The 27,343-nt window shown below is 47.4% G+C and overlaps 2 long non-coding RNA genes across 2 annotated transcripts in view; both read left to right on the top strand.

Moving 5' to 3' along the window:
• LOC109307636 overlaps nt 1-6,070 on the top strand; it is a 16,212-nt gene extending 10,142 nt beyond the window's left edge. Inside the window, exon 3 of the long non-coding RNA XR_002100328.1 lies at nt 5,966-6,070. This is a non-coding gene — a long non-coding RNA (uncharacterized LOC109307636). The remainder of the gene's footprint in view (nt 1-5,965) is intronic.
• Nucleotides 6,071-24,234: 18,164 nt separating this feature from the next.
• On the top strand, nt 24,235-26,811 carry LOC109307635. Its single transcript, XR_002100327.1, has 2 exons — nt 24,235-25,185; nt 25,470-26,811. It is a non-coding gene; the product is annotated as an uncharacterized LOC109307635 (long non-coding RNA).
• The last annotated feature ends 532 nt before the right edge of the window (nt 26,812-27,343 follow it).

Below are 27,343 nucleotides of genomic sequence, written 5' to 3'. Positions count from 1 at the left end.
CAGCTTCGGGCATAGGAGAAAAGGGCACAAGCACCCAGCCTCGGGCATAGGAGAAAAGGGCACAAGCACCCAGCTTCGGGCATAGGAGAAAAGGGTACAAGCACCCTTCTTTGCGCACAGGAGAAAAGGGCACAAGCACCCAGCTTCAGGCACAGGAGAAAAGGGCACAGGCACCATTCGTCAGGCACAGGAAAAAAGGGCACAAGCACACTTCTTCAGGCCTTGGAGAAAGGGGTGCCTGAAAGCTTGCAGTTAAAATTTGGGGGGGGTTTTTTGCAAAAATTTGATTGGTCTAATAAAATATATCACCTCCTCTACCATGAGTCCTGATTCCTTGTGCCACCCAGTTGGCATTCAACTTAGCTTAGGTTGGTTTTGTGCCACCCCAGTTAGCAGAAAAAGTTCAGACCAGATGCATTATCATGAAGCTACCAGGGGGCGAAAGATAAGACATTATTTGGGGGACAGGGAATGGAAGATGGGAGGGCAAGAGCCAAGTCCAGATGGAAAAAAACTGGGCAGCAGCCTGTGCTTGTAGTATTTATCTCAGGGGAGGGCTTGGCCGTGGGAGGTCAGCCAGAACTGCAAACTTGTGAAATGTTCAATGTCCTTGTTATATCGAATCCTGCTCTGTGATGCATGCGGGTTTATGCCTAGGCGACATGAAATACAGCAAAGTGTAATTAACCTGATGTAATGCAATATATCAATAAGTTAAAAAAAAATCCCAAAAAACCAACACCGTTCTTTGAGGTCAGGTACCCACACACACAATTCAAACAGTGGAGACCTAATCCAAATTTATTGGAGTTTGTAACAGCTGGACTTATGCCTCTAATACCTTCTAAGTGCCTCTTTTAACAGTGAACTGAGTGTGTCTTTCATTAAGATGGAGTTGAAAGCATGTTAAGTTCATAAGCATGAAAATGGCTATTTAGATCTCCTCGAGCCAAACTCTGCCTTCATTTTACACTCCGAAAACCCCATTAACAGGCAGAACATGATCTGTAGTGACCTACTGGCATACGCTTTGTTTATTATAAGCCCTCTCGATGATAAAAAAGAACAAAAATATGTTTTTCCTAATTTCTATGTATTCATCTTCCAAGATTCCTAGCCTCCCCCAGTCTGTCATAAAATCCCCGAGCAGGAACCACAGTACCTTTCAATCAGCAATCACTCCACTCTCATCAGCCCTGATCCAGCAAACAGTTAAGCACGTGCTTCATTTTCCGCACAAGAAGTTGCATCAGAATGAATAAGACTACTCACGTGTTTATACGTTACGGTGGATGGGGGCCATCGAAAACTGCCTTGATGTAAACGTCAGTGCTCCCAAGAGCTGATGAAAATATATTTTTATTATAAACACGCAGAGGAACTGTGTTGATCTAAATTTTATGGGGAACAATCTTTGAACCAGCGCTTTTTCATGGTCAGATCTAAACAGAAATTGAACACCAGCGAGCCTGAATGACTGTTTAAAAGGGCAGTACAGAGCCGGATTGATGTTTGTATATAATGAAATTCAGTATCGGTGTGATATGGACATCATCCAGCCTCCGAGACATGTAAGGGCAATGTGCTGGAAGTTTGGAGAAGATAAAATCAAAGGGGCACTGGGAAAGAGGAGACTAAAACTACGAAGGAAAAAGAGTTGGGGGGAAAAACTATTTTGCTGTAAATTGTGGCTTTAAATGTTTTGAAGTCAAGCTGAAACATCCAGACATCAAATATATACTGATTGTGAGAGATAGCTGAGCCCCAGCCAGAGTTCAGATGATGGGCCAACTTCTGGTCTCAGTTATCTCTTTGTGACCCCACTAATGTAATGACATTTTGCACTTATGCAGCATGCAGACGACATGCCCAAGTGCTTTTTCATGGTGGATGAGCAATACCATCTGCCAAGAAGAAACGCAGGCCTAGGAGCTGCAATTTTCCAATGTCCTCAGCCTCATATCAGCATTCCCATTCGTGTGTGCCACACTGAAGAAAAAGGTTTCTGCATCAGGATTTTTCACACGCTGCAGTGAAAGCACTCGATAGATGTAAAGGCCTGCACAAGTAGAAAAGCAGGCCAAGAGCAATGAATGCCTTTGCACAAGCACCCACAGCAAGACAGCGGCAGCCTCCAGGTCCTGACTTCTCAGTCTGCCTCTCACCCACAAACCAAAGCTATTGCATGGGCATAACGCCTGCCGTTATGTGACTGTAGGCACCAGGCCTAGAGGTTAGGCCCCTCAGCATTGCCACGGTCGATACCATTGACTTCTTTGCAGATTATAATATCGTGGCGAGTCAAAGACGCTAAAGGCAACAGGTATTAGAAAGGAATATATGCTCCCAGGTGCTGTAAAACAAGAAAGGATGGAATTTGCGGCAACTGACCCAAGACTGAATGTGGAGAATCCAAAACTCCCGCTGCGATGGGCAAGGGAACAGCATATATGATTTTTTTATGACTATTGTATGTCCATCTGTTTGCTGGATTGTTATTGGGTTGCTTGCCAGGTGAATTATTCCAACAGGAGAGACTGTCACGCAGGCCAGAAGGCTTATGACAATCCCAGCCGGCCCCATTCACCGACACCTAATGGACAATGCAGGTGTCTTTCACTCCTGATGCTTACCAGTGGCCACTCTGACTTGCTGCCAAGATGGAGGGGATGGATGAGAAGAACCCAGATGGGGCAGTGAAATGATTTCACGGTGGGTAAAAACGTAGCCCTTGAAGCACACGGGAGGAGGGGGAAAGAGACTACAGTAGAGGAGACTGAATTCCCACCCACATAGGTAAAGGTACCTGGATTAGACTAGCCCTCATCCATCGTGGTCCCCAGGCAGATGTTCATTTACTTGCGGGATGGGATTTTATTTCAGATCCTAAAAATCACACCTCTTGGCTTGCCAGACATTCAAGGATGTGCCAGGGCATACAGCTAGCTGCACACACATGCACGCAGAGGGAGCTGTGGACTGGTGAGCACCTTGATCCCCAGCTCCCAATGCTGCAGACCTGTTAACCCAGCCTCAAGCTGCTTCAAATGTCCCCACGTGGGGGGAGCCCATTGGCCTGTGCTTGGGGACATTAAAGCCACGCCATGCCACCCAGGGCTAAGTTCACATGCCATAAGTTCACGCCTTACAAATTAACCACAAAGACGGACCGTGTTAAACACGTCCCACATTAAATGTGGGACATCTTTTGTGCGCCTGGTTTGCCATTTTATCATGTGATAAATTGGCTAAATGTGTGGCCTGCTGTATTTATCACATGATTAACATGTTCATCATGCAATAAGGCAAATGTCTGCCAGGGTCCACGGCACCTAGCCTTTTGGACTGCTTTGTCTGCAAAGTGTAAGGGTAACTGTGCACTGCACATTAACCCACTTAACTGGCTCCACGTCTAGCAACCCAGTTTAAGTAAACCAAGCCTGGGTATCCCCAGAGCAAGATCCTCCCATACTACTGTGCCCTTATTGTCTCTGCACTCGCCAGCACGCATGTCAAGGGGCAAAGCCTATGCATCTTAGCACTAGGATGCCCTAGGATTCCTCCCCAGGCAGAACTTCTCCACCCTTAGGTGCTGGGGATTAGGGGAAAGGCACTAGAAAAAGCTGTCCAGACTCAAATGAGCTTTGCCTGTATCCTCATTGCATGACAGACAGGCTCCATCACAAGTTAAACCAGAACCCAGACACAACCCAGACTCTCACCCAAACTAGCCCAGACGACTCGAAAGCACTTCCAAATTCAGGTCAGCAGGATTTTCGGTGAGAACGGTAGGTAAAAAAGTTTGATGAAAAATCCAGATAATAGCCTAGAGGTCAAGCCTACAGTGAAGATGTACAGTGTGAAAATCCTGCAAGCTGTCCCATCGTTAAATATGTCCACCAAGTTGACTACCGGATGACTTCCTTAGCATATGGTCCCAAAGAATGACAGTCAACATCTTGACTGGTGAGTCACAGCAAGGTTCATCATTGCTAATTGGCTCCTATAGAAAAGTGTGACATGCAGCTGCATCCTCTCCCCCGGGCTGGGGATCATATTTAATTGAACGTGGCAGAGTGAAATGTCAGCTATGCTAAAGGAAAACAAACAACCAACAAAGTGAAAACTCACAATTAACAGAGATGATTTTTTTTTAATCACCCTATTGACGCTGTCCTAGGCAAATCGCAGTAGTGCAATATGATAGTTCAACGTTGAGGCAGGCAGCTGTTACTAGATGAATGAACTATGGGACCCATTAGAAAATGAGGTTTTCAGAGTAAATAGAAGCACAAAGAAGGCCCATGGGGATTCGTGCAGGCCACGGTAGAGCGGATCCGGCCCCAGCGCAGGCTGGAAAGAACAGGAGAGGATGCCTGTGGCACCCCCTGCCCTGGAGTAGAGCTCCAGCACCATGCTAGATGGCCTGGCCACGCCCCGCCTAGGCAGCATCTCCTGGGGCCGCTTGGCCCACGTGAGCATGGAGCTCCCCACTGGCCTCAAAGGGCCCCCTCTACCCCTTTCTGCCACTGGAGGGGCAGGCGCCTCCCCCACTCTGCTGGAGCCCCAGCACCGAGACAGCTTCCCCGAAAGCCACCCCTTCCCCCAAAGCCGCCCCTACCAACGGAGCAGAGCAAATCTCAGATGTTGGTTCCTGTTCCAAAAAACCACCTGGATGGAGATCGGAGAACTCAAAAAGAGGACACGTCCAGGAAAAAGTGGACGTATGGTAACCCTAGGTCTTGTTCCAGTTTGGGGGGTATAATGTAATGCTATATTAATTCAAAGTTAGCTTTGTCTTCCCAGGAGGAGGCCACCTTGCAAAGCTACCAAAATATCTAATGGCATCCTTGGAGCAAGCTTGTGTCCAAATGCTGCTTAGGGGCATAAGGATGGGAAGATGCCTGAGGGACTTTCTCCACAGCACTTATCTTCCTATGAAGACATTATTTGCCCTTGGAGACCTACCTGCAGCTAGTGCCACTGGTCTTTCTGAAGAGAACATGGAGCAAGCAGGCATCAGGGCACTCTCAGAGGATGGAGCACCCCTGAAACACAAAACCAGAGATTTCTGATGGGCAAAGTGACTGCAGTCTGGACCTCCACCATGCACTACATCAGCTAAGATTGAGGTCTACCCAATAAAGTCTTCCTCAGCAGGTGCATCTACACATGTGCTTTACTACAGAGTAGATGAATAGCTCTGCAGTAAAGCATCACCATTTACATGTGCAATGCAATTAGGGTGCAATAAATTAATTCAGTGCACCATAGAAGGGTATTGTCAGAGACAGTACTGTCTTGTGGTAGAGTAATTTCCTGCACTGAAACGCCATGTAGACACTAGCGTACATTGTGCCCACTCAGCCCAGCCAGCCAGGGTCCTACTCTGCCCGAGCTCAAATTACTCTGTCTCAAATAGCTCCAGAGTTTATTGAGGCACATTCATTGCACATGTAGATGCACGCAGCATCTACAGTGGTAAAGCTCTGACTGTTTTCAGGAGACCATGAACTGGGACACAGCTAAGGGCTGTTTGATGAGTGCCTTGGAAAGAAACTGGTGGGGAGCTCTGCCCTCTGGCACAGCACTGTAGGTTTAGTGGAAGGTGCCAATGTCTCCTATTTGCAGGGGTTTGGTGAATGCAGTTGCAGCTGAGGCTCACAGGATTGAGTATCTAAAAAGAGAAGTCATAGAATCATAGAAAGAAGGACTGGAAGGGACCTATAAGTTCATCAAGTCTGATCCCCTGCCATGGGCAGGAGGTAATTGGGCTCAAATGAGCGCAACGAGGTATTTGTCCTGCCTCCTCTTAAAAACCGCCAGAGATGGCAACTGCACCACCTCTGCTGGAAGTGTGTTCCAGTTTCTAGTTACCCATGCAAAAAAGAGGTTTTTCCTTATGTCCAGCCAAAACTTTTCCTTGACTAGCTTGTGTCCATTCCCGGGGGAAAGGGGGATGGAGTTTCTGCAAAGTTGTTCACCTAGGTCCTGGTGTTCTCCCATGACATATTTGTAGGTGGCTCTCAAGTTGCCTCTCACCTTCTTTTGCTCAGGCTGAACAGTCTCAGATCCCGAAGTCCCTCCTCATAGGGCCTGTCCCCCAGGCCCTTGATCATGCAGGTGGCCCTTCTCTGCATCCTTTTGAGCTTGTCCACATCCTTCTTGAAGTGAGGTGCTAGATCCACCAGACACAGGTGTCTGTCCTGCAGACAGAAATGTGTGGATCCACAAGAGGTAGAGAGATGTGGTTGGCAGAATATGGGACTCAGATCAGAGTTGATGGTTCTTCACATAATGGGTAGGGCTGTGCAAAGCTTCAGTCCCTGATTTGATTCAGCTGAGAGTCAGCCCAATTCAGTGGTCAAGTCTCCGAATCCATATCAAATCAGGAGACCCTTTAATCTCTCTGAATTGCTTCAGAGAGATTTGGAAAGATTCGGAGATTCGGACATAAACACAGCTTTAAATGGTTTTTGCACAAACCTCGAGGTAGCAGGGTCCCATGAACGCTGCGATGCTGGGGCAGAGGGTGCATCCCACAGGAGTGCGGGGGATTCCCCAGTGTGCTCAGCACCAGACCTGGAAGTGGACCAGAGGCACGTCCGGTCCACTTCTGGGTCTACAAGGCAGCACGCTGGGGGACCCCCTGCACCTCCACCCTCTGGCTCGGCAACTGGTGCCTCCTGGGTCTGGGGTGGCGGGGTACCTGAGGTCCCCCCCGCAACCAATCGCTGATCCAGGGTGATGCGGGGCACTCCCCGGCGGACCCAGAAGTGGATTGGAAGTGCTTCCTGTCCACTTCTAGGTCTGCTGCTGAGCACCCTGGGGAGCCCCCCGCACTCCTGTGGGCGCTCCAGCACCACAGCATTCATGAGCCGCCTACCACGAGGTCTGTAGAAAAAACATTTAAAGCTGTGTCTACATCCGAATCGCTGATTCTCCAAATCAGCATCGAATCTTCAGACTCAGATTCAGCCAAATCAAATTGGGGACAGTGATCTGAATCAATGAATCAAATCACTGTCCCTGATTCGGGCCAAATCCAAACCAAATAGGACCTGCTTTGCACGCCCCTAATAACTGGGAGAAAAATTCCAGCTGCCTAAGCAGACTTTACATGTCTACAAAACCTGAGTTAGAAACCCTGTAGAAACAGCCTTTTTTATGCTGGATTTCCAGTGTACTGTACAATGACCGGAAACTGAATACAGATGCCCTCCAGATGCATTAAGCACAAACAGCCACAATCAGAGCTAAAAGACCAACAAGTCGGACTTTTCAAATTCTTTGGCACTCAAAGATTTTCAAAATCAATTTCCATTTGGGATCTACGCTACCCCAGTGCTTCCAAAGATGGCACTAGGGACCTCTTTGCATTTAAGACTTAACAATTCTGGCTCCTAGCTGTCAACTATAGGACACTTTCATGCTGTGTGGATCAGACAGAGAATTGGTAGGTTTACACATTTGTCTCTGGACTTTACTAGGTCACACCAATGGAGGACACTCACCAAAGAAAAGATTTCTGAGGAAGGAAAGCACAGACCAAACACATGCCACCTGCAAGAAGTTCAATCCAGTTTCCAATTTGGGACCAATTTGTAGAAGACTTGTTTCATCTTAGATAGTTCACTCAGTCCTCAAGAGCATAGTATGCTAGGAATGCATACTTCAGGATATACCTCAAATGTAGAGCCAGTCAATATTTTTCTTACAAAAATGTTCCATCCCTTTTCCCCAAGAAATTGTGATTTCATCTAAATCAAAGTTTTCTAAGATGATATGTGCGTTGTGATTCAATATTTTGATATTCCTTTCAGGAAGTTCAGTATGACATTTCCAAATGAAACAAAAGGTTTTTGTCATAAATGTTAAAATTGCCATAATTCATATCAAACTGATTTCTTATTTCAAATAGCCTATTTTAAGTCAAACAACACTCCTAAGTAAAATATCCAATTTTGAAAAGGCTGAACATCTTGTTTAGATGGAAAATGTCAAACAGAAGCTTTTTTCAGGATTTCCAAATGGAAGATTTTTGGAACTTTTCATTCAGCAAAAATAAATAAATAAATAATTTGAAAAATCAGCATTTTTACTTTTCCTATTTCAAACTGAGACAAAAAAAACCCTTAAAATAGAAAAAAAAAAAGCAGCATTTTTACTTTTCCCATTTCAAATGGCACAAAAAAACCAGCCTTCAAATGTCCAATAGCAGAACTATCAGTAGGATGGAAATAGCATTTACTAACCAGCTTTGCCTCAGTGGAAGATGGAAATCTTAAGCCTCTTCAGCCTTGTTTTTTTAACTTCCATTTTCCAAAGCGCAGGCTTTTAAACCAAACATTTGCAACCATCCCAGCTGTAATAAGTACAATATTTCTTCAAAGGGATTACATTGGACTGTGGTTTGCAATGCTGCTTCATTGTCTGTTGTGAAACCTCCTCGCCGTAAATTAATTTCACTCTGTTATCTTTCTGATACAATCTGGTTTCTGACAGATCGTTTTCATCTTGGTTCATTCCTGTTTCTTATTGACAGCCCAGTGCGCTCTGTAAGAGGCATACGTTATTAATGTTGACAAGGTTTGTAATGGAATATCTTTTATCCAGCAACGTATCGTTTGTAATGTTTTTATTCCTCCCCACCCCCTGGGCTACTTTAATAAGTCGAACAGTGAATGAAATAAGCAATGCAGCTAGACTTTCCTGGAACTGTTATAATTTCATTCTGGAACATCTTTGTCCATCCATCCACTAAGGGAGTTATGGTATAAGTTGTTATTCAGACTGGACAAAAAATCTAAAACAATAACATATTGAAGGTTAAGTACAGTGCAGTCTTGGTGGAAATCCAAGCGTTAAGTGAAGTGACACAAAAGCAGTTCAGATTTTTACATAGTGATATCAGCCTGGCAAGTTTGCTGGATACATCGGCCCTTCAGCCCTTCTCTAGAGCTCAGCACAGCACAAGAGAGGCCAAGATGAAAGCAAAGGGTCCTTTATGGAGGTTCACCGTATGGAGATCTGTTGAGTTTCTAACACCTGAAATCCTTATTCTCACTACTGAGGTCAACTCCCGGGTGAAAATTGCCAGACTTGGGAGCCAAAAGCTTATCACTACATGGTTCATTGTACCTCCGTATTGATTTCTAGTAGGGCTGTGTGACGCTTCAGTCCCTGATACGATCTGGCAGAGATTCGGGCCGATTCGGTGGCCGAATCTCCAAATCTGAATCAAATCAGATGACCCTTCAATCTCTCTGAATTGAACCAGAACCCTCCAAATCGATTCAGAGAGATTCAGAAAGATTCAGAGATCAACACAGCTTTAAATGCTTTTTCTACATACCTCTAGGTAGCAGGCGGCTGGTGAGCACTGGGATGCTGGGGTGCATGGAGTGTCCCACAGGAGGGTGAGGGGGTCCCATGAGCACTCGGCAGTAAACCTGGAAGTAGACTAAAAGTACTTCTTGTCCACTTCCAGGTCCACAGGGGAGTGCACCAGGGGGCCCCTCCACGGCCCCCCAGCTTGACAACTGGTGTCTCCTGGGTCTGGCAGGGCACACGGGGTCGCCCCATGGCCGATCATTGAGCCGAGGGGATGCAGGGGGGCCCTTAGCATGCTCCCCGGCGGACCCAGAAGTGGATCGGAAGTACTTCTGCTCCACTCCCGGGTTTGCCACCAAGCACATGGGGGGCCCCCCCGCACTCCTGTGGGATGCTCCATGCGCCCCAGCATTGCAGCCATCATGAGCCATGCTGGTACCTCGAGGTATGTAGAAAAAACTTTTAAAGCTGAGTCTATGGCCGAATGGCCGATTCTCCAAATCAGCATCTAATCACACATTCAGATTTGGCCAAATCAAACTGGAGACAGTGATCCGAATCAATGAATCAAATCACTGTCCCTGATTCAGGCCATATCTGAATCCGAACTGAATAGAGCCCGTTTTGCACACCCCTAATTTCTAGTAGGTAACACTGAGGAAAAGAGATCAGATGATTTATTTATTGCTAGAGATCTTAATCCCTTAGATAGTCTCCGTTGCCTTTGCACCAGAACATCTCACAGACTTTAATGTGTTTGTCCTTGCAACACCCCATATGAGGTAGGAAGTGCTGTGGCACAGGAAAGGACTTAGCCCTAGCCTATAGTCCCACACGTAGGACACTGAATTTAGGTCTTCTCATCCCCAGCCTAATGCTATAAACAGCAGACTGTCTTTCTGTTCTTTAAACGATTCATTTTGCCTGAGATGCTTGCTGTTAGGCATCCAAGTTTAACAATTATGGCTCCAAATTAATTTAAGGACTGGGAGATAATCTGGCAGAGAGGCCACCTCCTCGCTTCATGGGTTGTACTCAATCACATGCTCCCATTAAAACAAATGGGAGTACACCTGAGGGGGAACATGGCCACTTCAGCAATGGTCCCGATTGTAAAATCCTTCTAAACCACAGTAATTCCATACTGGCTTATGTCTGGGGTTTGAGGCAATCCCTAACTATTAGAAATCTGGATGAGACCCCACATCTGCCTACTGCATAGTCCTCCCACATTCATCGAAAGCACCTGATATCACCTACTGTCATGTCCAGGCCACCAGACCTTAAGGATGCCAATGCCTCTATACCTAAGTATTCGGATGGAGAGTATTTCCTGTGTCCATCAGTTACCTTTACCTTTTCGTCTTACCTCCCCCAAACCAGGCTCTGTTTCCTCAGTACATTTGGCACTGGACCCTTAAATCTGCAGACTCGGCTAACAGTAAAGTTAATAGTACCTTTCCCCAATTACCTGACTCCCATGGGAGTCCCATGTTATTATTATAGCATTTTTCATTAACTTCTGGTCCTATGCTGTGAGATGATGGAGTTCAGTTGACTATAAGTATTCTGGAGAAACTGTAAATAAGAAACCACATAACACAAGTGGAGGTACCCACAGGGTACCATATAACTTTACTGTCAAGCCCTGAAATAACACAGCCAGCTAATGAAATAGCAAAAAAAGTTTGCTTTAATTAAAATTAAGAACCGTTTATCTCTCTTGTTTTAGCCTTAAACGGATGCAGTTCAAAAGTCACCATGGAACAATGTCAAAGAAATATTTGTGCGGTAAGGGGCAAGATCTACAGGGTTAGAAGAGCGGAACGCATCAAGCCATCTGACTTGGCACCTCTCCCTGCTGGTGGGTCTTTGGGAAACTACACTTTTATCCTGTGGTTAAGCCTAACCACACCAGGCTCACCTTTCCCCCATGCCTGATCCTGCCAGGGAAATTTCTCCCCACCGGACTCAATCTGCAGGCCCTAAAGGCCCAGATGGTGTTTCTCATGTTGTTCAGAAATCGCTCAAAACCAACAAAGTCTGCCAGGGCAGCTCTACGCTGCGGCAGCAGCATGTCTGTCTGGTCTCTCTGTATATAACCATGGGTGCGTCTACATGTGTATATTTACTGCACAGTAATTTAGGTTATTGCTCAGTAACTAAAAATTACTGCACATTACAGGCATGTGTCTACACGGGCATGCCCATACCGTGCAGTAACTATGGCAACTTACATCAACTAGTTACTGCATGAAATTTCGACAGGTGTTTTGCTTCGAAGCTGTTTTGACGTGTTTCAAACTTGAAACAGCAAAATCAGAATGAAACGAAAGGCTTTGAAACCACCTCAAAACAAAACAAGGGCAGTCAAAACGTTTTGAAAGTTTCAAAATGTTTCGAGTTTCGAAGCCAGGCTCGCTTGCAACTAAAGAGAAAGTAAGGAGAGGGAGGTGGAAGACCTGCTCTCGTATTGGCTGTGTAGCTGACCAGTGACTGTAACCCTTCCCTGAGGTCCCTGCCAATCCCAGTGCTCCGGGGGAGGCACGGAAAAACAGCAGAAAAAGTCATGTGTCACGAGTTTTGCTTGTCAGCAACTTGAAGTGCAGTTTCCCAGAAACCTCTACATCTATCTCCTTGCAACTTAGCTTCATGACCTCAGCTAGGGCTAACACACCTGCTGTTTTCACTCCCCCGTGCCTTCACAAGTGACACGAGTTTTGCTCTGAACTGTTTGAGATGCAGTTTCCCAGAAAGCCCTGCACCTACCTCCTTGAAACTTGACAGACTTTGTGGCTTTCACAGGGGCTACCATCTCTGCTGTTTTCATTCAAATCAGGAAACAAATGACAAAGTTATAGGCATTTTCATGATTCCCCATTATAGCTTATGGGCGAAACTTCAAAAGGCGTCAAAACAGCATCAAAACAGTGAAACAGATTCAATTAAACAAAATGGAACAGTGCTTCAAAACAGCAAAATGAAACACTGTCCCTTTGAAATGGTTAAACAGAAGTCAAAACAAAATGGTGCTGTTTCATACAGCCCTCCTGCACAGTAACACTATGCACGTGTAGATGCCTTACTGCACAGTAACACTGTGCATGTGTAGATACCTTACTGCGCAGTAACACTATGTGTGTGTGCTGATTTGGGATTAACTTTAGTCCCAAATCAGTCCACACACAGTGTTACTGTGCTTTAACGGCTGCACATGTATACACTGGCCTAAAAACTCCTTACTGTGCAGCAATTTACTGCACAGTAAATGCACATGTAGACGTGCCCCGTAAGTCCTCAGAGACTATAACACCAGTTTGTGAGAGTCCAGGTATTCCTGGTTTTGGTTTTCCCTTGAACCAAACACTTGCAGGTGTCAAGCTGCACTTCACTGGTGCCATTCTGTAATTTGATAATGCTCAATAGGAGTCAGAGTCTGACCACACAACTTTTGTGGGCACGTCATTACTCTGACACTGCTCTTCATAACCCATATGCCTGGATAGAATAATACGCTTGTAAACCCTGCAAGCTGCTTAAGTCCCTTCCTAAAGAAAATGAGGCAGACGCTGAAAATCATCCTGGAGATCAAAAAAGGAAGCAAGCTCCAAAGCCAAGCCTACAGCCAGCCCTCCTACTCTTGCTGTCACCTGCCCGTGGCAAGCTTGTCTCTTATGGAAACAAACAGAGATTGTCTCTCAAGACTCAGACTGATCCAAAGCCATTGACCTCAGCAGGGTCTGGAGCAGGTCCCGAGTCAGAAAATCAGGCTTTGCAGTTTTGAAAACAACCCTTTAAACATCATCTGGAAATCAGTCAGGGTTCAGAGCAGATCAGCGAGCACATAGGAGAGGCTCGCTGATCTGCACTGAAAAATGTGCAAAACAGGCAAGCCAGCTCATTCTGCACCAGATATAACCTCTGCGAGGTTTGAAGTCCCATAAACAGCAAAGGGCAATATTTCCATGATCATCATGCACACAAACCCAAGCAACTTGAACCAACAACACTAAGCCGCAGCATGCACATGCAGTTCAGGTAACAGAATTTGCCCATGGCAAATACATGGCCTAAGGTGAGCTCTATACTGCTGTGGCTAAAATGTTATTGAGCTTAAAGTTTGTTGAGTTGCGTCCATGCCGACTGCAATCGCCCCTTTGATGACAGTGTAGACATGCTTTGTGTATGAGGCATTGCTATATGGGTTGCTAGCTTTAAAAGCAGAGATGTCTTTAGCAGGGGGAGGCAAAGTTATAAAAGATAGGACAGGAGAAGCCAAACATAGAACCCAAAAATAAGAGGTAGGTAGCACATAAAGGAATAATACTTGGTTTAAAAGAATTATTAAAGGCTCCGTGAACTGCAGTTGCCAGTGATACATTTCACAATAGTAACCTTGCAAATCTAAGAAGAAATTAATTAAAACCAATAACAACAACAATACTCGTTATGCATTTACTACAGGGAAGAGCTATTTTTACGCTGGCTCATAAATTGCCTCCCTCTCCTTTTCCCAAACTCATGGCAATCTTAAATAATACAAGTAAATCTCCCCATATGAAACCTGACCCACGGGCAGCTTTGAAGCTTGCTTTTCATCCCAAGCCTAATGGGCAGAGAGCTGTGATTTCATTTTGCGAGCTTGTCCAAGTGAGCTTGGAGTAGATAATTTGCCAGAGTCTGCCTCTCTAGTGAACAGCCTGCTGTGACTCTGAACTCGCTGAACCAAATCCATCCTTGAGCTGACCTAAATGGAGTTTGAACCAGAGATGAGTTGGTTGCAAAACATTAAGTGGAAAAGATATATGTCCCATGAACCTTACACTTACAGTACACTGTCATAACACTTACAAAGTTATGGTATGATAATTAGAAGCTGTCAAAATATACGGCTGGCCCTGCCTTTGCTTCAGTTGGAGCCCTACTAAAGGCAACCAAGTTCATTTATAACACAAGGAGGGAGAACCTCACTGAAGCTTTGCAACCCTTGTGACGTATTTTCATAGTTTCATAGTTTCTAGGGTCGGAAGGGACCTGAGAAAATCATCAAGTCCGACCCCCTGCCATGGCAGGAAAGCATTCTGGGGTCAAATGACCCCAGCAAGATGTACATCTAACCTCCTCTTAAACACCTCCAGGGTAGGAGCCTGCACCACTTCTCTTGGAAGTCGGTTCCAGACCCTAGCCGCCCTGACCATGAAGTCGCGCCTCCTGATATCTAACCTAAACCTTCCCTCTGCCAGCTTGTGATTCCTGGTCACTCCTGGCGCTGCTCGGGGGAAAAGGGACTCCCCCAGTACCTGCTGGTCCCCCCTGACTAGTTTATAACAGGCCACAAGATCCCCCTCGGCCTTCTCTTGTGGAGGCTGAACAGGTTCAGGTCCCGTCGCCTCTCCTCGTAGGGCCTGCCCTGCTGCCCCCTGATCATACGAGTGCCCTCCTCTGGACCCTCACCATTGTCCACATCCCTCCTGAAGTGCGGCGCCCAGAACTGGACGCAGTACTCCCGCTGCGGCCTGACCAGAGCCGCATAGAGGGGGAGGATCACCGCCCTGGACCTGCTCGAGGTGCATCTGTGCATGCACGACAAGGTGCGTTTGGCCTTCCTGACCACGTCCCCACACTGCCGGCCCATGTCCATCTTGGAGTCATTTTGGTGGGTAGGGGGCACAGATCTGAGCTCGCACAGCAGGGACAGTCTTTCTGCTTTTCTGCACGGAGCCCAGAACAAAAAGGGCTCTGCTCCTTGACCGGGGTTCCCGCACACTACCATGATCATTCACAACACGCATTTGACGTCACGTCTCATAAATCACATCTAGGTTTTATCTCCCCACAGGTGCTTCACTAAAATGGATGGGTTGTTTCTTTCCTGGCTAAAGGGAAGCCTGGCTGATGCACTGGAAACAGAATGGGGATGAAAAGCTCAACTAGCAGAAGGGGTTTCGGCATATACTGCTACGCGTACTAAATCAGGGCATCATTTACTTAACTGCATTGCATGATGCGGGTCCAGGTGTTTTGCCTGTTGCTTACATGTTAACAAACATCGGCGATCTGTGTGCCAACTGAGCGTGCAAGCTGCCTAAGTGCATGGACACGTCAGCCCCACCTCTGACGGTAAGGGGACTGCGCTCTGGCTTCCCAAACATGGATTTGATCCTATCACTTTCCAAGCCACTATCAGAGAAACAAGGCAGTCTGAGAAGCAACATAAGAGAGGTACAAAAAAGCTGGCAGGGGGTTCAGGTTAGTACACAGCCTTTTCGGTCCCAAGACGATATACCTAGAGAGACTGCATTGTGTACGGACTGAATGCAGAGCAGCCGTTGTTACTTCAACACAATTGCTATCAGCACAGTTTAAAGTGTAGACAGAATCAGAGCCTGTGTGGGCAACTGCAGAGTCAGAGCTACCTCCTGCCCAGACCCTTGGAAATGTGTGCACGAGTGAGCCAAAGCTTTGCTGTAGCGAAACACAGAAGCACTTTCTTATGTTTAAGCCCGTGAGTAGCCAGATGCACTGATGATTTAAAGTTAAGTGGATGCTTAAGGGTACAGCTGGACCAGCAATGGCTTTCCCATTAGCATAATTGAGTTATGCCCAGAATACCCCACTGCAGTTATGGCACTCAGGTAGCATAGGTAAGGCTCAGGTTCAAGTCCCTGCTCTGAACCAAACAGGATGAAGGCTTGAGGCATACACACCATACACACACACACACTGTCCGAGCACCACACAGTGGATCACGTCTATCCAAACGTCTCCTGTTGAAACTGGTACACTTTGCATAAATGAATCACATAGCTGGGGAAGAAGCATCCCTGCTCCAATGAACATATCATTGGTTATATACTGCAGAGAGCAGGGCCAAAAAGAGAGGCTGAATGAGACTCAGCCCAAACGACCCAAAAGCTTCTGTGGCTAGAGCAATCGGGCGAAAAGCCCCGATGCAAAGCTTGATCCTAACAAGGGAGGGCCAGAACTTGATCCTGTATCCCTCCTGTATCCCAACGTGGTTGGCAGCTATGGTGGGATGTGGGCCCTTCCCACTAAAAGTTCCCCTGAACCCAGCACATTCCCATGAAAAGCTTCAATTTTGACATATCGGCATTTCCTGGTGACAAAAGCAGCAACATATTATATAAAAAAAAATATTCCCAACTGGCTCTCCTTAAGTGCTTTGCTGGATCTAGACTAGGTGAATTAACACAAGGGATAAAAGCAAGGCTAATGCAGTGAAAAACTTACTTGGATAATTTTGCATTTTGGCAAAAGTATTTCAGCTCTAATTATTTAGGATAATATTTCATAGAAGTCGGTAAATGCAGTGTGGTATATTTTGTAAAAATAACACACTCTGGCTAAAGAAACTTCAGTTGAACTCTGTTTAACTGTATTATTGCATCTAGTTAAAAGAAGCCGTGAATTACTAAATATACTTTCCAAAAGGATTTTAAAAAATCAGTTACCAGATAGTTAATAGTACGAAGGTGATGATCAAGATTCAAGAATTGCAGTCATGGTTTGAATGCTTATACAAAGGCAAATGACACCAATAGCTGCTGTAAGCAAGTTTCTATGGCCTTGGAGAAAACCCTTTGGTTAATAAATCCTTAGCTAAGCATTCAGCAAAAAGAACCTAACACATGTATGAATTCAGCAGGTTAATTAATGTTTGTTTTCCAAAAAGGTACCCATCATATTAACTTGCTATTTTATTGGGTAAGCACCATGTGCCTTTTAATGCAAAGACGGCAAGCTGGATACTGAGTTAAGCATTGACGGATAAGTGCCATTCCACCCCCCATGAAGCGGCCCAGCAGAAAATGAGAAATAAGGCCCAGAAATAAGTTTAATGACATTAAAATCAGACCAGAAAAGAATGTTAATGCAGTGTTAAAATCACAAGATCAACCTTGCGGGAAATGTCAGAAGACTCCACACATTAGAGTCAGTTCAGCAACATTAAATCAGCCGCCTAGTCCATCCTGTTTATTTTAGGGTAAATTATTAATAGGCAAAACCCAAGAGGAAAAGGAGGGGCAAAGGTGGCTGTACGCTTCCCTTGTGCCCTTCAGACTCTGGGCTCTGTCACGGCCCTTGCAATAATTTGGAAGAGCTCTGGGGCTGCTCCGAATGACATGAGCCTCCCAGGCCAAGGATCCCCCATAGTGCTCAGTGCTAAGGGTATGTCCCTCGATACTGATGCTTCTTGAGAGCTTCAGAGGCATGCTTTCACTGGCCCTATGGAGGAAACTCTCCCCTAGCTCCTTGTATGTCCTGTTTGGCCCCTGTGGCTAGGCTTAGACATAAAGAGGATCATGTGAACGTTCACAAGCAAAAAAAGAGAAGCAAAGTTACTGGAGCACATTCAAGCTCTGGATTTTCCTGGCCTTTGGGGTTCTTGCTTATAATTGCAGGGGACTTTCACTGGTCTTTTCATTCTCAGTCCTAGCACTTTTCCTGAGGAAGGATTAAAAAAAAAAAGAAAATAGAAATGGGAGGCAAATGAATTGCAGGTGGAGAGCTCCACTGATGATGCTGTACCGGATTTGGATGCTATATAAGCATTTGAACATCCAATCTCCACCAACTCCCCTTGGAGTCTTTCCATTCCTTTACGAAGAGGTACTGGCACAAGCACAAACAGGTATAAAAGCAGGAGGCAGCTGATGGAGACAGCATTAGACTGGGATTTTACCTTGCCTGCCATCTGATTTCAGCTCCTACCAGCCAGGGATGGTCTGTGGCAGCCCCGTCCAAAGCAGGGCTTGAACACTGGAAGTCTCTTCAATTCATCCTCCCAAGCTGGAGGATTTTTCTCCAGCTCACTGAGAAACATTCGGAGAAATCCCGAGAAACGGCTTCTCCCTGCACCCCTGCAAAACCTGATCTGCTCGACTCAGACTTCCTACAGGTGCGAAAGTCAGCCGTGAAGATCATGTGGCAGGATCGGGGCCTTCGTTTGGGTCCACACACAGTTAACGAAACAAAACAAAAAATCTTTATTCCTGTAATTTCTCTGGTCCCTGGCTGCCTTCAAAACCTGGGAACACAGCCACTTTTGCCCCACCTTCCTGGGCTGTGCCAAGCTCAGCTTGGCTGCAGCCCAAAATTGAGGCCACTGTTTTCATTTGAGACGGGGGGGCGACCGAGCCTCAGAGAGGTCAAAGGACTTACCCCAGGCCTTACAGTGAATCAGTGGCGGAGGAGGGGTTACAACCCAGGAGTCCCCCATTTTATTTAACCCGAGCATTAATTCCTTCGGACCACCCGGCTGCCTCTGAGACCACACGGCCTCTGTGAAACGTGTGGAAATGGGGAGGCATTTTCCCCAATTTGTACAGGGATTTCTTTTTTTGGTTCCAGATTCGGCTCACAGCTGTCTGACAAAATCAAACGGCTGGGGTGTTCCTGTCTCTTTAAAATGCCATAAACAGATCCCTTGGACAAAAACCATCAGCTAATCACAGCTGCGGAGAGGGGATTTGGGTTAGCGATGGCAGGCTGCGAGTGGGAAACCCGAGCTTAGAGGCCGTTATGCCGCAGCACAACGCGGCCCCGTCGCAATGGGAGCGTCTCCCAGCCCTCTCCAGCCCACAGGATCACAACAGAGAGCGCTCCAGGGGCACTTGGAGGGGTCCATCTCCCTGCAACACATACGGTGCGGACCAATACAACATCTCCGAAGGGCTGAAGCCTGCCTTGGGAAGAGCGCGCTCCCCGGGACGGATCCTGCGACTCAGCTGCTGCATGGCCTCCAGACCTATCCGAAACCCAGTGGGACAGCATGGATTCACCCCAGTCAGGCGTCTGACTGCACGTTCCCAAGTCACTCAAGCTGCCCCCGATAGTCTCCTCCTGGCTCGATCTGTTTGCTGGGGGTGCACGACCCTCCACGGTGCGTCGGTTTTTGAAACCCATCCCAAGCCCTTCCCACCTCTTCTGCTGCGCGGGGTCATTGCTTCGCACTCAGCTCCGGCGGGGTGCTGGGGATGCTCAGAGTGAGACTTCCTGCCTGTTTCGCACACCTGCTTACAAGAGAGTGCAATCTGCATCTTTGCACGGAAGAGGCTCCGCTCTTGCTCCAGGGCAGATCAGGTGCATCAAACTATCAGGGATCATATGGTCAAGAGCTTAGCTGAGAAAGCAGCGGTGAGGCCAGGAGAGAAGCCATCTGGTTTCCAATTCACCTGTGATGGACCCCAGAGATGCCCTCCGCCACCAAAGCTCCCCTGGCAAACCGAAGGTTAAGCAAACAACTCCCGAGCAAGAGCTCACACTCGCCAGACACAGGAGGTTTCTAAGCAGCGATGTTTCCCCTTTCCCAGCTGCAAGTTCATCATTTTAACGTCAGGTTGGAAGGAAAAAACCTAAAAACCTCCAAAATTCCCATCGCCACCACGCGGGGCAGAAACCGAGGGTCCGCGTGTGTCGCTCCGTCCGGCTTAGCCCAGCAGAAAGTAAGAGCAGGGCTTGGAAAAGCCTGCCCTGACATTTGGGGAAGTGTGACCAGCAAATCTCTCCCATGCAGCCCCATGTGTTTTCTCCTATCTCACTTCATCTCTCACTAAGCTCGAGCTAGTGCAGATTTATCACCATCTGAAAAACATTAAACGTCTCAAGCTTTCAAATATTTTCAGACAGCTGAAGAAGTGGCTCTGATAGAACTGTCTCTTGCTAGCATAAAGCTATCCATTTTCCAGGAAAGTCTATCCCCGGATACTTCCCCCACCCCCCACCAAAAAAAATCAGACCCAGTAAAACACTGTGTAACAAATTACTTTTATTCCCTTTCAGTAAGTGCATGGGAAGTGGAAGCCAGTGTTCCCAGGTCTGTATGTATGCAAGCAACCAAAAAGAAAAAAAAACCCAAATGATGACAAGGAATTGCAGCAAGGTTGTAATGTGTCCCCCAGCCCGAGAGCCAGATCTGACCCCAGTACTCAATGGGTACAAAAATTTGGCACTGGGAGGAAGAAGGGGAGGCACGGTGTGGGGACTGGGGTGCAGCTGAGGCTGCACGGGGTCTGATCCGAAAGTGCAGACTCAGCAGAGGCAGTGCAGGGCCTGATCCTAGCACAGGGGCAGTCTGGTCCACACCCCTTATCTGACCATGGCAGTGGCATAACTAGGGATGAGCAATCAGGGCGTGAGACCACCACCACCGACCTAGCCACTGCTGCTGCCACCCAGGGCACAGGACTCCTTGTTACGCCTCTGATACCAGGACCATCTCCCCTGAGCAAGGGACTGCCTGGACTGCCCCAGAAGCAGAGTTAATACTGGCTTGTGATGCAGGCCTCGGCTGCCCGGGGTGGGGGTGGATATACCCAATGCACACAGGTGCTCTACGCTACCCATCCCTGGTGCACGTCAGGAAAGAGGCGTCTTGCTCACGCCATTAGGGCACCCTCCGAGCATTCACGTGGACTTAGCTTCACATAGCACAGCCCTGTCAAGTCGCACCCAGTCCTCGCCGCTGTTCTGGCACCAGGAGTAAGACCCTTTGCCCCTTTGTATGCAATGGCTCATCCAGGCCTACGCACCCACGCAGCGGTGGCTCAGCTTCCTCCCACTCTGTCCTCACCACCTGCTCACAGCTGGAGCCGCAATCCCAAGCGGGGCTGGGCAGAAAGCAGCTTGCTGCTCCCCTCCGTGGAAAGAAAAGGCTGAGAGAAATCGGTGTGGAGAGCGGGGACGTAGGATTGTAAATCAAAGCCCCTAGGTTCTTAGATTTCGGTATAATCTCAGCCAAGTTGCTCGTGGCCTGTTCTTCCTCCCACTGAAGGCAATGCATTGAGTAGGAGCAGGACGCTCCAACGTCTCATGGCTCATTTATACGAGCACGACCAGTCTCAATTAGCTTTTAAGGTGAACTAGTTCAACTGCGTTAAACCCCGGAGTAGACATGTTTATTCAAAAAAAATCAGTGACCCAAGAGTATGTCTACACTGCAACCATTTTTTAAGATATTTAATCCAAATCAACTTTCTTGAGTTGCATTAAAGTTTTGGGCCATTACAAATTAGAGCCACCAGCTTTTGCTGTATTTCAGGATGAGCTACATGAACCCCAGGGAAAGTGGAGTAAGATGCCTCACAACTGCTACGGGGTAAGAGTGGGCACATACAGGCAGTTATTCTGAATTAGCCCACATGCTGTATAGTCAGACAAACGAGTGGGCGACTATACAGCAGGTGAACTGATTCATTTGCGTCGTTTTTGTGTGGCCGTACCCTAAGTATGCATTTTTCTGTGCATGAAACAAGCCCTAAATTGCATTTCTTTCATATCAGAAGTGAACCGAACTACATCAAATTCAAGTCATTTTAATTTAGGATCAGAATTGAAGACATATGGGCATTATCTCACTTTCCAGTCACCTTTGTGTAAGGTGGCTCCCACCCCCTTAGTTGCTCAGCCCATTTCCGCGTAGTAGGAGCGTCCACGCAGGGAGCAAGTGCGGAGCAGCAAGTCCATGTCAAATCATATCCTGGCTCCCTGCACGCTGCCTTATGTCTGCAGGCCTGCCCCAAAGCAAACCTCTTGGGCAATGCAGTGCCTGAAAAACCAGTGGCAATATAACAGGGAGTAGCTCTGTGGGCTGTGCCCAGCACTGGACTTGGGGCACCAAAAGTCTAGTCGTGATTTTGCCATTAGCCAGACCACGGGCGGTCGCTTCCTCTCCCTGTGCCACAGTTTTGCCCATCTGCAAGAACTAGATCTGCAGGGCAAAGCACTTTGCAGATGAGATGAGCTTGTGATCAGAGCTACAACAGGGCGGGTGGAAAACATACCTGCTTTAATTATAGGTTGCTTAACACCTGCCCAGGAGAGAAAACAGACTGTATTTGCTGCCCACCGTGATGTGATCTCTATTGCAACCCCTTTCAGAGAGTTAAAAGCTCCCCATTTTAGGGAGTCATCAAAGACAGAGCCAGCCTGGTGTGCTCAGGAAGGAAAAGCCCTTCTTGGGAAGGGATATTTCTGGGTTAAAACAGGCTAGCAGTCCTCCCTGCCTTTATCTCCCACTTGCCCTAATGAAAGTGTTTTGCTGTTAGTGTGCAATCGCTCTGCCCGCTCACACATCCACCCGAGACAAGCACACCTCGCTGCCTGCGCGTGCAGTTTTTCTGCTTCTGGTTTTGCTTCAGTCGACGCTTTGAATCACGCAATGGTGAGGTCTTGCAAAGCTCCTGACTCGGCTTCTCGACCGAAAAGGAAATGCAGCAAAGTGGGGCAGCCAGGTGAGCAAAGCCGCGTGCTGCGGTCAGCTGGTGGACAGCTCGTGTCCTGGGGGCAGTAACATTTCAGAGGGGGGAGAGAAGCCCAGAGGCACAAGAAATAAAGCCATCAGAGTAGCTGCTGAAACAGGAAAGAGACAAAAACTGACTGGGAGAGAAGTGAAAAGAAAGGGTCCCTGGAGACTCTGCTAAGTGAAAACTGCTGGAAATCTTGGCCGTCCCGCACAGAGATGCACTTCTCTGCTCTCTGGCTCCCATTCCTGTACTCTCCAGGCACCTCGTAATCTTTTTTAATGTGTCTATTTATCCTCTCAGCACTCCTGGGATGGAGGGCAGAGCGATTATCTGCATTTCACACTGCATGAAGCCCAGAGAGGGGTATGGCCAGATGCAAAAGAGGGTCTGGGCACCTGACACACTGACTAAGACTAAGCCCACAACCCCCGAACCCTGGATGCACCAAACCTCACCAAGCACCTCCCTCTTCGGCTTAGCAGGGCCCTGGTGCCTGTAGTCCTGCACGTGCCCCAAACTGACCCTAGTCTCAGCAGCTGGGCGACTACGTCCTACCTAGACGCCACTGGGATCCCAACACTAGTAAAAGCCTACATCCTCCAAGAGCCCTAACATAGCAGGCAAGCTTAAAGTACAGTATGGTCATCAGTCATCTGCTTAGGGTATTTGCCCAGAAAATGGGAGACCTGATTCTAGCCCTTCCTCAGCCTGAGGGGCTTCACAGCCGCTGCTCCCACGTCCCAGGAGAGAGGTAGGCTGGGGGGGCAACACCATCCAGCCTGCCCTGCTGAAGCTCGACCGTCGTGTTGCGAGGGGTGCGGGAACCAGAGAGTGCATTCAAGACCATAGCAATGAGGGCACTCACCTGGGAGAGAGAAGTCCCCATCCTACTTCATTTGACATGAACTAGTCATAGTTTGGGGAAGCAAGGACCGGGCCCCAGGGCTCCTTTCCCTCCAGTGAGTGCTGCAACCACTAGGCTACGAAGTCAGGCTCCTTTTCACACCCGCAACTCTTGCATTTCTTTCTGCTCCGCGGCCCAGCTGAAGTCTGGCCCCACCAGCCTAACCGAAGATGAGCCTAAAAGGCTAGATTATGGGCTCAGGTGTCCTCCTGGGAGACAGGACCTACGGGCATGAGGCTGAGGGTGCTCCAGAACCCAGATCATCCACTTCAGGAGCCAGGTGTGGGCTTTAGACCCGGGTGGATGGAGACACCCAAGTCCCGTGCCCAATCTCCAGAGAAAATGTGGGAGTGGAGGCAGACACCTAGGCAGCTCCACCTCGCTTGTGCACTTCGTGCACCACCTCAGTGGCCAAACCTGGACACAAGGCACCTAGAAGATGGGTGTTGCAGCACCTGGCTGGTAGGTGTGCTCATGTTTTATTGGGTCTGGTCCTTCACCTCTGCCTACCCTTTGCCGTGACATTGCACTTGAGCTTTGTACCTCTCAGGAGCAAAGCAAATGCTACAGGCTTAAGCAGGTACCATAGTTTCTATTGCCACCACTGTGCCAGTCCAAGGCTCCTGCCTCTTCACACCCTGCACCAACCTAAGTTTGGACTGCAACTGATTTGGTCCCGTGATGTCAAAACCCACCGTGCGCCTAGTGTCATATATTTAGGTACCGCGAAGTAAATAATATCTTAGAAGTACTTACTGGGCAGAGTTTTGAGGAGATATTCTGGGAGGAAAGAAGAGCTGACTTGTTTTTGTTTCTTTGATTTCTTGGCTGACTCGCTTCATGATGGGATTAGGGTTCATGTCTGATGGTGGGTGGTCATTTGTGGATGGCACAGCTAATTCCAGCTCCTAGGTCCTCAGAGCTTATTGGGTGGACATTTTTAATTGCGAATTAAAACTAAATACATACAAATATCCAGCCAATAAAATAGTTTTACCCTGTACCGCCCACTCCATGCAAACATCAAAAGACTTTAGAAACAGTCAATAACCCTCCAAATGTCCTTTCAGGGACATCCATGATACAGGTAGCAACACAGATGTTCGGTGACTTGGCCTGAACCGCTCCAGAGGTGGACGTATAGCTCATGTCAGACTCCCCTTCTAGTAGCTTGTTGGGAAAAGAAAGCTGGGAATCCACCAGGTTCTGTGTTACGTGCTTGCATATATTCTTGCTCACATATATCCTCATTACAAGAACACTAATATATATTTTAAAACCCAAACTGTTTATTTAAAAACTGGTTGGCTCTGAGTTTTACAGCAACACGTGCACAAATATCTTGTTTGGATATTTTTACTGCCATTAATTTTTCCTTCTATAATCCAGACCTCCCATTAGGTGTTACAAACTGGATCCAGTCTCTGGTTGCCAAGTATATTGCAATTAAATTGAAGTCACCTTTGGTCTTAATGAACCCTTGTTGTTGGGCTAATGTGATGATTAATTCCAGCTGTGCACATTGAGTATTTATGTAGGTGGATGGGTGGAGAAGCTTGTTTTCCTCAGAGGCTGTAGGAGGTAATAGGAAGAGTCAACACTTGAGATTTATTAGTAATGATTTCCATGAAGTCCAGGATGAGATTGCAGCCACACTGTGCTAGGTGCTGTACAGACATCCTAGTAAGAAATAATCCTTTCCCTGAAAGGCTGGTCATCTGAATAGGTGATGGGGAGAAGGGGAAATACAGACCAGGAGCTCAAGTGATATGCTTGAGGTTACATACTGAATCAATAGCAATGCAAGAAGTGGGACCCAGTTCTCAAGCTTCTCATTGTCCTAGCGACTAGGTTGTTACTGAACTGATTTTAATACAACGTGCAACGTGGGTTTGCTCTGAGCTTGCTTTTATTTCCTGGGTGCATTGATGCTTCCTCAATGGTTGGTCCCTTTACTTTTTTTCTAGGCTGGAGCGATCCTGTATTTTAAAACATTACCGGAAAACCTATCCTCCTACTCCTTCGCCTACTTCGGCCATCTGATCTCATCCAGCACCCTGCTAGTTAGCAGCAGCCTTCTGCTTAGCTGCAGGCTCCCGGAGGTTCAAAGACAGGAAAGGCCCTAAAACTCAGGGAAATATAGACACGTTAGCTCCAAAACTTAAAATGCAGTTCAAACTCAGACTGTGCTAGCAAAGAACTGAGACTTTTGCCTGCTTACAAGTAAGGTTCGGCCTTTCCTCTGCACGGGGAGAGAGACGGAGGCTCTGAGATCTTGATCATCGTGGCACTGGGTTCACATGAGCTGCATGCTGCAACTGCATGGGGTCCTGCTGACTTCCCAGAGGATCTGTCCAGACTACAGGAACCAGACCGAGGATGAGATGGATCTGAGTCTTCTACCACAAGCCAGGATAAATCAGAGCAGCTTCCCTGAGGCTCAGTGGAGTTATTTCAGTTGAAGCGAAATCAGCCCCGGGGATGGACTAGTGAAAAAGGAACAGTTAATTAGCTTGCAAGACCAAGGCAGAACTGTCTCTTATTGAATAACTGTTAAGTGAGCTTTAATAGTACACCTACATAAAACGTACTGCATGTAGGCACAGCCAACCCCGTTAGTTATGCCTGAGCTGAATTTGACCCCCCCCCTCAAAACAGACCTTAAGAGGGAACTGAAACCATGTTCATGTTGCATTTTGCGCTGCAAAGAAAAGTGAAAGTTCAAACGGGTTTTGAAGCTGACCGAGAATAAACTTTGCCCCGCAGAAAGTATTTGCATGTCGATGTTTCTGCTTGCAAACTTAATTACAAATGAACCTCCCATCTTGCTGAAAAGTGACACCAGCCTAATGGCAGAAAGGCAGTAAAAAATAAAAAAATAAAAAAAAAAAAGTTTCCAGTCCTGTAATTAACTCTTCCTACAGAAGGTGCAGCCATCCCCTCCTGCAGAATATCCTGGGGAAAAGGGAAAGCACTATTTCTGCTAGGTTAACTTTCCTGCTGTCTTCAGCTGTGTGCTTCTGGGAGGAAGAGGGGCTTGCTGATCCAGGGAGAGCTCAGCTGTATTTAAAATGACGATGGGGGACTCCTGGCAAGAACAGTTCTCAGTCCCACTGGGATCAATAAGAGTTTTGCCTCTTATTCCCCTGGGACCAGGTCCAGCAAGAAGTGTTTGCAGAGCCACAGATTCAGTTCACATATCTCTTGGGAGAGGTGAGAGCAGGGGGAAACCAACAGGCTGAAGAGTTAACTGGAGGCAATGTCTAAACCAGTGGCTCTCCACCTTTTTGGATTCAAGGCACCCCTCACTGGACATGAAGCACCCCTCCACAGCTTTTGCACATTGAGTAGCACCCAGTTTCAAAAACTAATGTATATTTTACAGTGCTTTCCTGCTTCTACAAGGACTGGGCAGTAGGGGTGAGAGATCACCCAAGCAGGCTGAGTGATCCTGGCCTGGCTTATCTGCATATCTCTTCATATCTCTCTTATCTGCTCATACCTTGCGGCACCCTTCAAAGGGTGTTGGGCACCCTGGTTGAGAATCACTGATCCAAATGAAAAGGAACCCCATCCTATCCAAGGTTGCCCGACTGACCACAAGCTCATTATGATTTTTTTTATTTGTGTTTTATACTTTATAGTTGTTTCATAGTTAGTAGGGTCGGAAGGGACCTGAGCAGATCATCGAGTCCGACCCCCTGCCATGGCAGAAAAGAGTACTGGGGTCAGACGACCCCAGCAAGGTGTTCATCCAGCCTCCTCTTAAAGCCCCCCAGGGTAGGAGCCAGCACCACTTCTCTTGGAAGTTGGTCCCAGACCCTAGCCGCCCTGACCGTGA

The sequence above is a fragment of the Crocodylus porosus genome, unplaced genomic scaffold (assembly GCF_001723895.1).
Source record: "Crocodylus porosus isolate Cpor-Errol unplaced genomic scaffold, CroPor_comp1, whole genome shotgun sequence".
Lineage (NCBI taxonomy): Eukaryota > Metazoa > Chordata > Crocodylia > Crocodylidae > Crocodylus > Crocodylus porosus.
Note: the sequence above shows the minus strand (reverse complement) of the source record. Positions and strands in the feature narration are given on the sequence as shown.